General features: G+C 41.8%; 1 long non-coding RNA gene across 1 annotated transcript in view; it reads left to right on the plus strand.

The window, feature by feature from the left end:
* The window catches only part of LOC142436075 (uncharacterized), a 28,094-nt gene extending 14,299 nt beyond the window's left edge, over window positions 1-13,795 (plus strand). Inside the window, exon 4 of the long non-coding RNA XR_012781760.1 lies at window positions 10,780-13,795. This is a non-coding gene — a long non-coding RNA (uncharacterized LOC142436075). The remainder of the gene's footprint in view (window positions 1-10,779) is intronic.
* Window positions 13,796-13,858: the final 63 nt, after the last annotated feature.

A 13,858-nucleotide genomic window follows, 5' to 3' on the forward strand; every position in this document is an offset into this window, starting at 1 on the left:
GCAACAAGTTGAGTTCTGAACTGAGGGCAATTTTTGGCACTACATCTGAAAGAGTTCTGTTGCTATTCATGAGGTTTACAGTGGCTACTTCCCCACAAGCAGACAGCCTAATCTTCTTCATGTGAACTGCTCTGAGGAATCACCTAGCTCTCATCTCAGAAGTTTAATGGATTTTGACTGGTCTGGAATGCTGTGGTTTTTAAAAGCTCCGTCATAGGTAATTATACTGTTTAGCCAGGCTTGAGAGCCACCCCACTGTGAGTCAGTTCTCCCAACCTCAATCCTCACCAAAAGCAAAGATAACAAATCACATGTGTTTGGGCCGGGTACGGAGCATGCAGCGGCTTCCCCCAGCTCTCTCAAAAGATAACCTGCTGGGGTGTATGGCCTCTTCCCTCTGCCTCTCAAGTCCAGAGCTGGACTGTGCAGTCCCTGCCGCCAGCATTCCAAGGAGCTTATCTCTCCAGGACAGGTCTGTACAGCCCCTTCCCTCAGTATTCCAGGATGATTTACTCACCAACCACATCCTGACTCAGACCCTGCAACTGCAGCACCAGAAGGCCTTCCTTCCCCTTATCAGTACATATGTCCTTGACTCAAGTCCTATATATGTCCCACTGCCACACTGCCAGGTGCCATTTCCCTGGCCTAACTAGTTGGGTCTTGGAATCTGCCTGGGGGCTCAAGATGTCCCTGTTCCTTTCTCTGCTCCTCCTTCCCTCCTGGGAGTTCTTTCCATGCCTCAATAAAATCTTTCTTAAATTCACATTCCTGGCTAAATTCTATCTCCATCCGTGCCTCTGTCTCCAACCTCTCAACATGCACACAAGTCTTCAAACAGGAGACAGCATTACCTACTTCAGAAGCCCACTGTGGTTGCTAATTGGTCTAGTTTCCAGACACTCCCCCCACCCCCCACGAATGTGTTCTATAAGCTCCTTCTTAGGCAAAATTCGTTTTGTTGGATCATTTCTCTTTATTTGAAAACAACACCAAGTGTATTCACTTTCTTATTTGTTAGATGTCCAGGAAATCCAGGACTTCTCCTGTTATAATCCCTGGAGACAGCACTCATAGAGGCAAGAATGAAACATTGTGCCTATGTTCCCATGTTTCAATGACCAGATATTAGGACACGATGACACACTTAGCACTGTGTGGGAAACAGAAAGATTCCTCCCAAGTTGTCTTCCCCAAATATATCCTAAACTTAGCTGTTTGCGAAGCATGGCAGATGACTATACAGTTGGAGGTCAACAGGAGTAGGTCAGGGGTTATTCTCCCTAAGGGTTATCAGCCATCCAGTGCAAGCAGACACCACTGTTTATCCCACAAGTAGGGCCCACTCCTTCTGATAAGGATGGTAGTAAATTGTTGCCCTGAAGGAGAGCCCAAGGAGGTCAAGCCCACTCAAGGGTGACCAAGGCTAGGCCGCCATTATGAATGTTGGGTCTGCCCTTCTTGTCACATATACATCTCTCGTTCCACCCCTTCCTATCATGTGTACACCCCTAGCTCATCCCCTTCCTGTTGTGCTTTTGTATATCCACCTCCTAATGCTTGTATTGCCTGTTGTACAACCCCTTCCTCTGTGACGTGTGTGGTTAGCTGTAATCACGCCCCCTAAAGAGATAGATAAGCCTTGGTTAGCAATAAACATCCTGCTCTCCTGCTCTCTCTGGCTCTCTCCAAGTGGACCACCAAGCGGGGCTGCGGTGAGCATGCTACCAAGAAATATGTCTGACTCTATTGTTTCAATCTTTCTTCTATCCCTCATGTTCTCCATGACTTTATTATAATACTCTGTATCTTAAACGTACAATTATGCCTATCAAACCTGTGATTAGTTGTGGGGGGCTGGCCTTTCCCCCACAACACTGCAGTTTCAGGCTGCGGTGCATTAATTCCATTATAAACAAACAACTACAATCAAATCAACTAAAAATTTACTCAGAGATAATTTTTATGTGAGGTAAAACATTGTCAAAACTGCAAAGGGAGTCTTTTTTATAAGTGAACTATTAATAAAATAACGCAAAATGTGTAGGCTATTCCCAAGACAGGATTTCACAAGAACAATGAACATATGTGGGAACTGGCCACGTGTTAGGAAAACTTGAGAAGGATGGAATCCTTTAATCCTCATAGCAGCAAGGACACTTAGGTGAACTTGCCTGGACTCATACATCAGTAGGTAGCAAGGCTGAGGTTTCTTCCTCAGTCTGACTCCAGATGAACCAACCTTGCTGCTGAGACCTGCAGGAGTGGGAGTTAAAACCACACCCTACCAACAAGTAAATTCTGACTCACCGGGATGCTCTAGAACACAGTTAGAACTGCCTCCTGTGGATTCCCGAGCCTGTAAGTCAGTGTTTCCCAAAGTGGGCAAAAGCGCTCCCCTGAGGTGGAGGTGGGGATCGCTGGAATGATGTAGGGAGATTGCAACCGCAGATACCTACACTTTATCCCAGGTTACGGGCTACGCTACAGAAGTTTTCAATTGCTGGGGAAGTGCTGAGCAATTATTTTTCTGTAAAGGGCCATTTGGCCAATTCCACACGCTCTCCAGTGAACCAAGCTAAAGGATATGAGACATGTTTAAATTTACATATACAGCATGCACTGCCCATAATTAAACTATAGTTTATTTCTTGAGTTCTGTATGTTTAGTGTTATACATCTGTGTTTCTAACTACAAGGTTGGCAGTCCACATCAACTAGTCATTTCTTCGGAGAAAGATGAGGCTTCCTGCTCCTTTAAGGATTTACTGGTTTGGGAGCCCACAAGAGTATGTCTGAACAAACACACAAACTAAAGCACTCTGTAATCGCCCTTACCTATCTAAATTTGTTTATGCAGTCAAAGTGATTTGGGCAGCCTGTCCCCAAGTAAAACAGTTGACAAAGCATGGATGGGAGTGAGAGAACACATATTTATTTAATACTAGAACTCAGGCGGACACAGTTCACCTTGTCCATCAAAATCTCCCTGAGCAACATGTCCAGGGGTGTTTACAGACAGTGTTTAAGGATGATGATGTTCTTGAGCAAACCAACTTGAAATGGTTTTTTTGTTTTGAGATTTTTCTACTTGTTCGTAGGGGCCTATCCACATCCCAGCTAAAGAAGTTAACAACTTCTGCCCTTCAAGTAGAAGTGGGCTTGGTTTTGTACTGCAAAGGAGGAATAGCACTGGTGCATCAAACATCTTATCTAACAAATTTCAGATTTGGAAAGAGAAAAGGGAAGTACGTGAAGCCCCAGTGAGGCCCTGTGATGGGTTGCAGCATCGGAAGTACACACTGCAGACAGCAAATTAAGAAACATGTACTTTGTATTTTTGCATTAACTTATAATAAACTGCTATTAAAAGTTTCGCTTAGGGAAAAATTTATGTGGCCTACATTTGTGGAAGGCCAAGGTTTGCACATGTTGCTGTTGTTGTTAGGTCCTTTTGATAAGGTTTCTTGTGCCACCCTGGCCGATAAACACATGTGAATTTAATTGAAAGGCAGAGAGAAAAATGGCTCGGTGAGCCTCACCTTTCTTGTTCTCTGGGCTCTTGTTTTCTGATGGTCAGACCAACGTGTGGCTGCTTTAGCGAGTTCTTTATCTCAGTGCAAGGCTCACTTCCTGTGAGACATGCCTGAGGAGAAGCCACATGGACCTACCAAGATGAAGCCCTGGGTGCTGGAGATGCTGCGTGGAGACCCCTGCCAGCGCTGAGATGCTTACACTCTCACTGATTTGACTTTCCTCTTACATTTGGCATGATCACATGCATTCTGCCAGTATGAGGAGAACTTTGTAGATCGATGTCAGACATGTGGGCTAATGTTGGACTTATGGGCTTGGACTGGTCTGGGTTGGGATACTTTCTTAATATACACTTAACTTCTATATAAACTCTGTCTTGTATACATATGCCTTTCTGTGGATTTGTTTCTCTAGTCTACCCAGACTAACACAGTGCTCTCCTGTCAGGTCTGAATCAGTGACCTTATGCTCACAGACTGAAACACTACCAAGTCCTGCATCATCCTGATCATTGTGACTAAGTCTGAGCCAATTGTTGTACCCAGTGTGTCCATTCATCTTCTTGAGAGTTTGCCTCTTTGAGTTGTTGTGCAACTTTTCCATCCATGTTTTCCTTTTCCAAGGACTGTCTCTCCTGATAACACGTCCAAGGTACATGAGATGAAGTCTTGCCATCCTTATACCCAAGGAGCATCTGGCTGTATGTTTGTCAAGGCATATTGGTTTGTTCTTCTGGCAATCCATAGTCTTACCAGTACCCTTTACTAGAACCTTCATTCAAATGAGGATAATGAGACCAGTAAATTCAGTTTGAGCCTCACATACTTTCAACCTCAATTGCTTATTTCTGACCACTGACCTGCAGTTGAAAAAGTAATGTAAAGTAATTCTGAAGAATATTTGTGAGTCTTTTCTGGACAGGAGACACACTTTAGCATTTTCTCAGGAACTCACCCATCCTGAATTGCCTTTGACAAATATTGGATTATTAGGCTAACATTTTGTGAATCATATCTGGAAAACAGAGGGCAGTGATCCAATCTTGTAAGGTTTTAAAATGTCATTGTTGTCCCTATCCTTATCATGGCCCATCTCTTCATGCTAAAGTCAAACCAGTGGGTGTGTTTAATCAATCCACCACCAGCCACAATATTGTGGTTGCCCCCCATACCTTTTTTTTTTCCTGTGAAGAGAACAAAAGCACTCTATTTGAAACAGAATGGGCTTCTGCAAAAGATGCAGGCCAGATTCCAACTTTTTAAAGTTGTATAGGATTACTGTTTATTTTGAACTGACTTTTAAAATCAGCATAGCGCAGGAAACCTCCAGGCATCCTCCCTCTATCTTCCCAATTACTCTCACAACAGCTGTGAGAAAGAGCATTCATTCTCACCCCCAATATTTTAAAACAGAACAAATAAGAAAGTTTTATATTGCTCAGTCTTTACAAAGTGACTTTGATATTGCCCTGTCTTAAAGATCAAATAATTAGAGTGTTCTTGTACGTTTCAGGATCTTTTTGAATTTAAACTCTGACAGCTTTCTTCACTGAAGTACTTGGTGCATCCTTACAGTTATTATTGTCCATTCCAGGATTGCTTGATTCCGTCAATAAACTCTCTAATTAGTAACTCAAACTCCAGTTTGTTCTTTGGAAGGAGGGACAGAAAGAGGAAATACTATGTAAATTTCTTGAGAAATGATGTCTTCTAATCACTGTCAAGTTCCTTTCAAAAAGAGAGAGAGAGAGAGAACAAACAACAAATAACAATGGACTTACTATCTCTGGGAAAAGTTATCTTTATGCCTTCAATAACTAATCTTTTGTGGCATGATTCTATTTGTTATAAATATAATAAATAGTTAGAATCTGCCTACAGAATAAGAACAACCATGAACATTGAACATTCTGTTTGAGACCATTCCCCAACCTGCTTAACTTTGTGTGATAATGCAGATCCCACAGCTTGTCCAACTTCCCCCTGGATGTGGGATGTTGCCACAGGATATTGGAATACCTCATTTATTGCCTATAATTATTCTGCATTTTCCTTCCCGAGACCCTGCCTCTGTTGAGCCCTTTCCTCAGAAAAATATCCCATTACACCGCATGCGTATCAGTTTTGACCAAACCTGGCCAGGCTAACATGTCCACAAAGGACATCCCCAACCTTCAGGTCACAGGAACAGAAGAACTTTGTTCAAGGAACCAAAAGTCACCATAGATACATCACCAGATCAAATAAGACAAAATTTGGAACCAAGAATTACAAAGAGCCCTATCTGGTTAGAATCATGACCCCATCCTAATTTGTACTCATGACCATCCCTGTGAAATGTATTGAACATTCATTCTATACATTGGTATACCAATGTATTGGCATAGTTGTCTATAACTGTAAACTTGGTCCACTCTTTTGTTCAGGAGCTTCCCTCGGGGAATCTTCCTGTTCAGTCCTGGCTCGCTCCAAGAAAAGCAGACCCTTCCACTGTCATGCAGCTCCGGTCTTTGTTTCTCAGCGAGAGTCGTGTTGGGAACATGTCACACATTTCTTTTTCCTGAGTGCTTTTCAACATAAAATTATATTCTGTCTTCTAGAGTCACTATGAGTCAGAATCAGCTTGATGGCAGTGAATTTCATGTTGGTTTTATCCCCCCCCCCGAACGATGGGGTCATACATTCTCTTTTGAGATTCTGAGAAGATGAGGAACTTCTCTATTTTACTCCTTGGGCTTCTAATATGCAGAGCACCTCATCCATTTCCAGTTGAAATTTGAAACAGTGAAAAACGTTACATCATGGGCAGGGTTCTCTTGGATCCACAGACCTTGTCCATAAGGCATGAATTTCCTGTGGAGATTCTTCTGCCTAGTGGGTACTTCTCACTAGTTGTGTCAAGATTCCAAAAATAGGTTGACATAATTAGGGTTCCATTACTTGTCATCAGTGATTATTTTCCCTCTTCCCGTTGTCCATGATTTGGACCCAGGAGTGATGAACCCTTCACAGATCCTCTCCCTAAGCTTTGCTGTCTCTGGTGACTCCATGTTTCCAGAGCTGGAACTGCCAAAACCTGCAGACGAGGTTGGAGTAGTTGTGAGCAATATATTCTAGTAGAAGAAAACCCGCCCATCCCTAAGGAACTGATGCTCCAGCTCCAGAAGAATTTCCACTGAGCAGTTCTCCCTGCAGGTGGGCACAATGACCCTGAGGGCACAGCTGCCCAATACTGTATGAGAGGAACAGTGAGAAGACTCCGTGCCATCACAAACACAATGTCCCTGCCGTAATGACAGTGGTCTATAGGGATCACATGGGTTTTAGGAAACACAGGGACAAGACTTCTGGGACCAGAGCAATGGGGAGACATGGGAGCCAGGACCATCTTGTTAATATCTAGGGTTTCCGTTCCCACCAAAATATTTGCCCCAATAATGCCCCCTTCCTTAATTTACATAACAAAACTTCACGGATATTGTAAAATTCCTTCATTTTTAGATTTTATTTATGCACTAAAATGTATGTGTGCATGTATACCCGTTATATATATATATATATATATGCTATTTGTATAATTGTTAGCTATGACATGTATTTAAAGATTTTATATCCTGGGTGGGCGTATTGGACGGAATGAAATTGAAAACACAACAGAACAAAGTGTTGGATTTAACTGAAGAGCACGTGTGTGCTATTTATAGCAACAAATGTCTGTATCATGTAGAAATGAAATTCTGAAATTAATTACCTCAGTTTTCACCTAATGGAATTAGACAAAGTTGCATATGGTATATCATACTCATACTAATGGAACTAGAAAAAGGTGAGAATGCCATATCATAGGTTAGCAGGGCAGAAGGCTAGACAGGAATAAATAAATATGAAAAGTTAAATAACTGAAATAGAAGGAACACAATTAGTAAACCAATTAAACTAAAGCTGACTCTTTGAGAAGATGAAGTGATAAATAGCCAGTTTTCCTGATCATGACAAAAGAAGGAGAACCACAATCTGCCAGATCAGAAATCAGAGAAGACACTGCTCTAAAGGTTTTCATTGTAAATACAACTTGGGGGCAGGGTGGTATCCAATTATCCCCTCTTTTGAATCAATGCAGTTGTTTGTTTTGGATCTTTTGATACCTGATGCCTGATCCCGTCAAAACATCACGGTCACTCAGGCTGGTGTGTTTCTTCCATGTGGGCTTATTTGCTTCCCCGATAGATGGCGGCTTGTTTGACTTCGAGCCTTTAAGACCACAGGTGTTATATGTTTTGATTGCCAGGTACCATCCGTTCTCTTCACCACATTTTTTTATGCACCCATTTTGTCTACAGCGCTCATGTCAGGAAGGTGAGTCTCAAAGAGTGCCAGGTAATCAGAACAAAGTGTTCTTGTGTTAAGGGAGGCCTTGAGTAGAGGCCAAAAGTTCATCTGCTATTGTAAACCTTTTCATATAAATAGATGTACATTGGCCTCTATCCCTTTCATTATAAATTAATTTATTTACATATATACAGGCCTATAGCTACACCTCTATAAATAGCTTTGCCTCCTATTTCTTCCCTCTATTTCATTTCACCTTCCTTCTGTCCCACTGTCATGCTCACCTTCCATTCGACTCTCACTATTTCCTCTCAGATACATTGCTCTTGATCAAGCCCTACCCAGCATTATACACCCTCCTCACCATCAATTTTAGATCTCTTGTTTTTCCTTTATCTATGAGTTTGTTGGCTCTCCACTCTCCCTCCCTGACCCCTTCTCTCCTATGTCCCCCCTGAACTGCTGGTCCTGTAGTTTCTCCTCGAGATTGCTCATTCTGCCTCTCTTAAATAGACATAGGGAGAAAGAAAAAAACCAAAACATAATAAAACAAAACCAAAAAAATAATAGATAGTTCCAGGTCTGTCTGCTAACCCTTCTGTATTTTTTCCGATCAATTCTGATGAGGTGACAAGCCCTGTACCCCAGGTCAGAAGTCTATTTTCAGGATTCCTTGATGACTTGGTTACTTTGTTCCCCTTGCTTTCCAGGTACACTCCCTTCTCCTTTCACCCCACTATGTATGGGGCATATCAGGTACACTTTCCTGCACAGTTTCTCCAGTGCTGTCCCCCATCAGTGATAAAATGTCGTGTCTTGTGATGGGGCTGGCCCTATGGTGCTCTGTATGTTCTGAGCAGGATGTCATTCCTGGGGCTTGGTGTGCCATGATGAAGTTCTTTCTCTCTCTCCACCCCTCTTAGTTCACTCCTGTGTGCTCTGGACACAGCCGCCTCTCTCACTGGGCTATATCTTCAGTTTCATCCTCTGTATTGCCTTCTGGGGAGAGGGTCAACATAGATCGACCTGGGTTGCTCTTACAGATCTTATAACAATCCATACATCAATTGTATCGAGCATATTTGTACATATATTGCCATCATTATTTACTGAACATTCACTCTCTATTGAGCCCTTAGTATCAGTTCCATTTTTCCCCTCTTCCCCAACACTCTCATGACCCTTTGATAAATTATGAATTATTATTTCCACATCTTACAGCAACCACTGTCTCCCTCGCAGTTTCAGTTGTTCGTCCCCCTGGAGGGGGTGTGTGTGGTTTATGTGTCAATCATTGTAATCAGTTCCCACTTCTTCCCCTCCTCTTCCTTCCTTCCTGCTACCCCCCAGGTATTTCTACTCCCATTCCTTTTCTATGTTCTGTGTTCATGAGCTCTTATCTCTTATCTGTACCTGTGCACATGCTCTGGTCTAGCCTACAGTGAAAGGAAGGACTGAGGTCATGATAGTGGGGGATGAGGAAGCATCAAGGAACCAGAGGGATATTGTGTGTTTCATTGGTGCTATTTTGAGCGGTGGTTGACTCATTCCTTCCTTGTGACCCTTCTGTGAGTGGATGTCCCATTGTCTACATATGGAGTTTGTGTCTCTGTTCTGACCAACCTGGCATTCTGTGATGCTTACACTCCTGGGACAATTGCTAAAGCCAAAATAGGCACATAAGCAAGTGTGGTGAAGAAATCAGATGGTGCCCGGCTATCAAAAGACATAGCATCTGGGGTCTTAAAGGCTTGAAGTTATACAAGCAGCTGTTTAACAGAGAAGCAACAAGTCCACATTGAAGAACACCGCCTGTGCGATCATGAGGTGTCAATGGGATCAGTTGCAGGCAGTGGAAGACCCAAAGCAAACACAATACCATATTGTTGAGAATGAGGTGGTCACATTTATGATACCATGTAAAATACAATGGCTTGGGTCAGGTGCACCATATTCCTCAAAAGAATCTCTTTATTATTAAAATTTTAAAGAGATATTTTGCAGCAGATTCAGCAAATGCAATATGTCATTTAGTTTGGTTTGATTTGATTTAGTTTAGTCTATTCTAATTTGATTTAGTTTAATTTAGGACCCAAGTGCAATGAAATCCTGAAGAACTTTTACTATTTTAAAGTGGTAAATACATAGATCACTTGCAATTCTTATGTAGGAGATGTTTGTTTCATTTCCCTCCTTAATTTTATTCATTAAATCATTTATTATTGTGGTATTGACTCAGGGATATTAATTGTATCCTTTCCATCTTAATACAGTTCTAAATTATGTATTTTATTTTTCATAGTTGTCCAGATTTTTTATGTATTGAAAACATTCTCATTTCATTTCATGTTATACATTTCAAGTTATGTATTTTTCAATGGCACTGTGTAATTCTTCAATGACTTGTAATGATTTCATAAAATGGGGACACATACCCATTGTAATGACATTTATAAAACAGAAAGCACTGTGCCTTGTGCACTTTATTTTGCTTTAGGTTTACAGTCGTTGATCACCTAAAAGTTACTTATGTTAGCGTGCTGCACCGTACCACCCTCAGTGATGTTCTATTCATTTTAATAGCGGCGTTTTTAATAGAATCTTGCTTTCCATCTTGAAATCCCCTAATTTTTTGTAATGTATACAATTACATTAACTCTTTCAGTTCTAACGTTTTATCATATATTTAAAATCAAAATGTCTTATTTCCAACCTGACAATAACAAATAGAAGAATTTTATTACTGTTGAATTACATACATCAGCTACTGAACACCATGTTTCAAGAGTCTTGGCAAAGAGTACATTGGGAGGAATGGTTGAGGAGCTGAAGTGTGCCTGACCTCAGTCTTACAGATACCAGCATTGTGGGATGCTGGTTTTGAGTTTATTTTCCTTCTACCCTCTTTTCACAGATTCCCTGGTTGAGTAATGGTTATGCATTGGACTGCTAGCTGCAAGTTCAGCAGTACAAGACCACCAGCTACTCCATGAAGACAGATGAGGATTTCTACTCCTTTAAAGAGTTACAGTATCTGAAACACACAAGGACAGTTCTACCCTGTCCTATAGGGTCACTATGACTTGGCATCTATGCAGTGTCACTGAGTTGGGTTTGGTATATTTCAACTTATGCATAAAAGCACTTTAAATTGCTGTGCATATTTTATGTAGCTTTAATTTTTAATGATTTGAGGGGAATGGTAGTTTGATTATATTGTAAAATTACATTCGCTGTTTTGAAAAGCTGCCAGATTGTTCTAATGTGACGGTAGCATTTGGTAGAATTTCTGGCACTCTACGCTCTCACCAGTCTTTCATGGTATCAGTCTGTCTTTTGAATCAGAAGCACAATAATTAGCACGTGTTAGTAATTTATTGACCGTTTAACTTGCAATTCTTAATGATAATTGATGGACCACAACATTCCATATGCTTACTTGGTAACTTTAAAAACATCTGCTCAGATCTCCCCATTTCATCAATTTTATAATTCTGATTTTAGCTAATTATTCAGTGTATTTCTTTCACAATCATTCAGAATGTGGCATTCCTCTACAGCTCATCATCTTCTATTCCTGGAGGACATTCACAGAGTCTAGAATCCAGCCCCTTTCCTAAAGTATTTAAACACTGAAACTCAAGAGGATCTTTTATTTAAATATAAAAACAAAATCATTTTAATGAAATACCCCCAATATAGTTGCACACTCAGGATGAAAATAGTAGGCCCCATGTGGTGGAACAAGATCTTTGTGTTAACCCTGGTGTAACTCCCATCTTACAGCCTTAGGCAGCATGAGAGAGTATATATGGGAGTATATGTGAATACAGTCTTAAAAGCTGATGCTTTAGCCACCAATAAAGATATGCAAGGAGGCACTGCATTGGCCAGTATTAGACCTTTTCTTTTCTTTTTGTTTCCTTTTTTTATAAGGGACTCACACTCCCATCACAATCCATACATACATCAATTGTGTAAAGCACATTTGTACATTCGTTGCCCTCACCATTCTCAAAACATTTGCTCTCCACCCAAGCCCCTGACATCAGGTCCTAATTTTCCCTCCCTCTCCCCTTACCCCTCCCTCATGAACCCCTGATAATGTATAAAGTATTATTTTGTCACATCTTGCTCTGTCCCACGTCTCCCTTCCCCCACTTTTCTGTTGTATGTCCCCCAGGGAGGAGGTCACATGCAGATCCTCCTTTCCAACCCACTCTCTCTATGCCCTCCCAGTATCGCCACTCACACCACTGGTCCTGAGGGGATAATTCACCCTGGCTTCCCTGTGTTTCCAGTTCCCATCTGTACCAGTGTATCTCCGCTGGTCTAGTCAGGCTTGCAAGGTAGGATTCGGATCATGACAGTGGGAGGGGGGTGGAGAAAGCATTTAGGAACTAGAGGAAAGTTGTATTTTTGATCGTTGCTACGTCGCACCCTGACTGTCTTGTCTCCTCCTCAAGACCCTTCTGTAAGGGGATGTCTAGTGGCGAAAAAATGGACTTTGGGTCTCCACTCCGCACTCCCCAGCTCATTCACTATGATAAGATTTTTGTTCTAATGATGCCTAATAGCTGATCCGTTGACACCTTGTGATCACACAGGCTGGTGTACTTCTTCCATGTGGGCTTTGTTGCTTCTGAGCTAGATGGCCGCATGTTTACCTTCAAGCCTTTAAGACCCCAGACACTATATCTTTTGATAGCCGGGCACCATCAGCATTCTTCGCCACATTTGCTTATGCATGCATTTGTCTTCAGTAATCATATCAGGGAGGTGAGCACAAAATGATACTTTTTTTGTTCTCTAATGCCTGCTAACTGATCCCTTCAGCACCTCGTGGTCACACAGGCCAGCATGCTTCTTCCATGTGGGTTTTATCGCTTCTGAGCCAGATGGCCTCTTGTTTACCTTCATGCCTTTAAGACCCCAGACGCTATCTCTTTTGATAGCTGGGCACCATTAGCTTTCTTCACCACATTTAGTTGTTCACCTACTTTGTCTTCAGCAGTTGTGTCGGGAAGGTGAGCGTCATAGAATGCCAATTTAATAGGAAAAAGTATTCTTGCATTGAGGGAGTACTTGAGTGGAGGCCCAATGTCCCTCAGCTACCTTAATACTAACCTTATAAATATATGCACACATCTATTTACCCATCCTTGTGTATAAATATATTTTCATATATACATGTCTTTATCTAGACCTCTATAAATGCCCTCTGCCTCCCAGCTCTTTCCTCTATTTCATTTGAATTCTCTCCTGTCCCATTATCAGGCTCAGTCCACACCAGGGTTTCAGCAATTCCTCTTAGTTACATTACCCTTGATAATGCCCAACCAGACCTCCCACACCCTTCTCACCACCGATTTGGATCGCTTGTTGTTACCTAGTCCCTGGGTTTATTAACACCACTACCTTTCCCCCTACCTCCCCGTCTCCCATGTCCCCATGGAAGTATCAGTCCTGTTGTTTTCGCCAATTTGTTCATCCAGCCTATCTTATTTAGACTGACCTGTGAAGATAGTAACATGCACAAAAACAAGACAGAGCACAACCAAGCAACACTATACAACAAAACAACCACAACAACAAACCAATGACAAAAATAAAGCAAAACACAAGAAAGAAAAGCATGTAGAAGCAACAATATACAACAAAACAACCACAACAACAAACCAATGACAAAAATAAAGCAAAACACAAGAAAGAAAAGCTTGTAGTTAGTTCAAGGATTGTTTGTTGGCCTCTGGGAGTATTTTCCAGTCCAGTATGTTGGGGCACCGTGCCCTGGCCCCAACATCCACCTTCAGCATTCCCTTGCTGTTTCTGTTGCACCCCCTTAATGTTTTGAGTCGGTGTGGCGGATCCAATCGGGTGCAGTTCCTTCACTGTGTCTCCGTTGTTGTTGCCTGTAGGACTATGGGTCAGTGAAGGACATTCTGTCTCATAGTGGGGACGGCCATGTGGTCCTCTCTGTCGACTGACTGTTC

Source organism: Tenrec ecaudatus, unplaced genomic scaffold (genome assembly GCF_050624435.1).
Source record: "Tenrec ecaudatus isolate mTenEca1 unplaced genomic scaffold, mTenEca1.hap1 Scaffold_1451, whole genome shotgun sequence".
Taxonomy (NCBI): domain Eukaryota; kingdom Metazoa; phylum Chordata; class Mammalia; order Afrosoricida; family Tenrecidae; genus Tenrec; species Tenrec ecaudatus.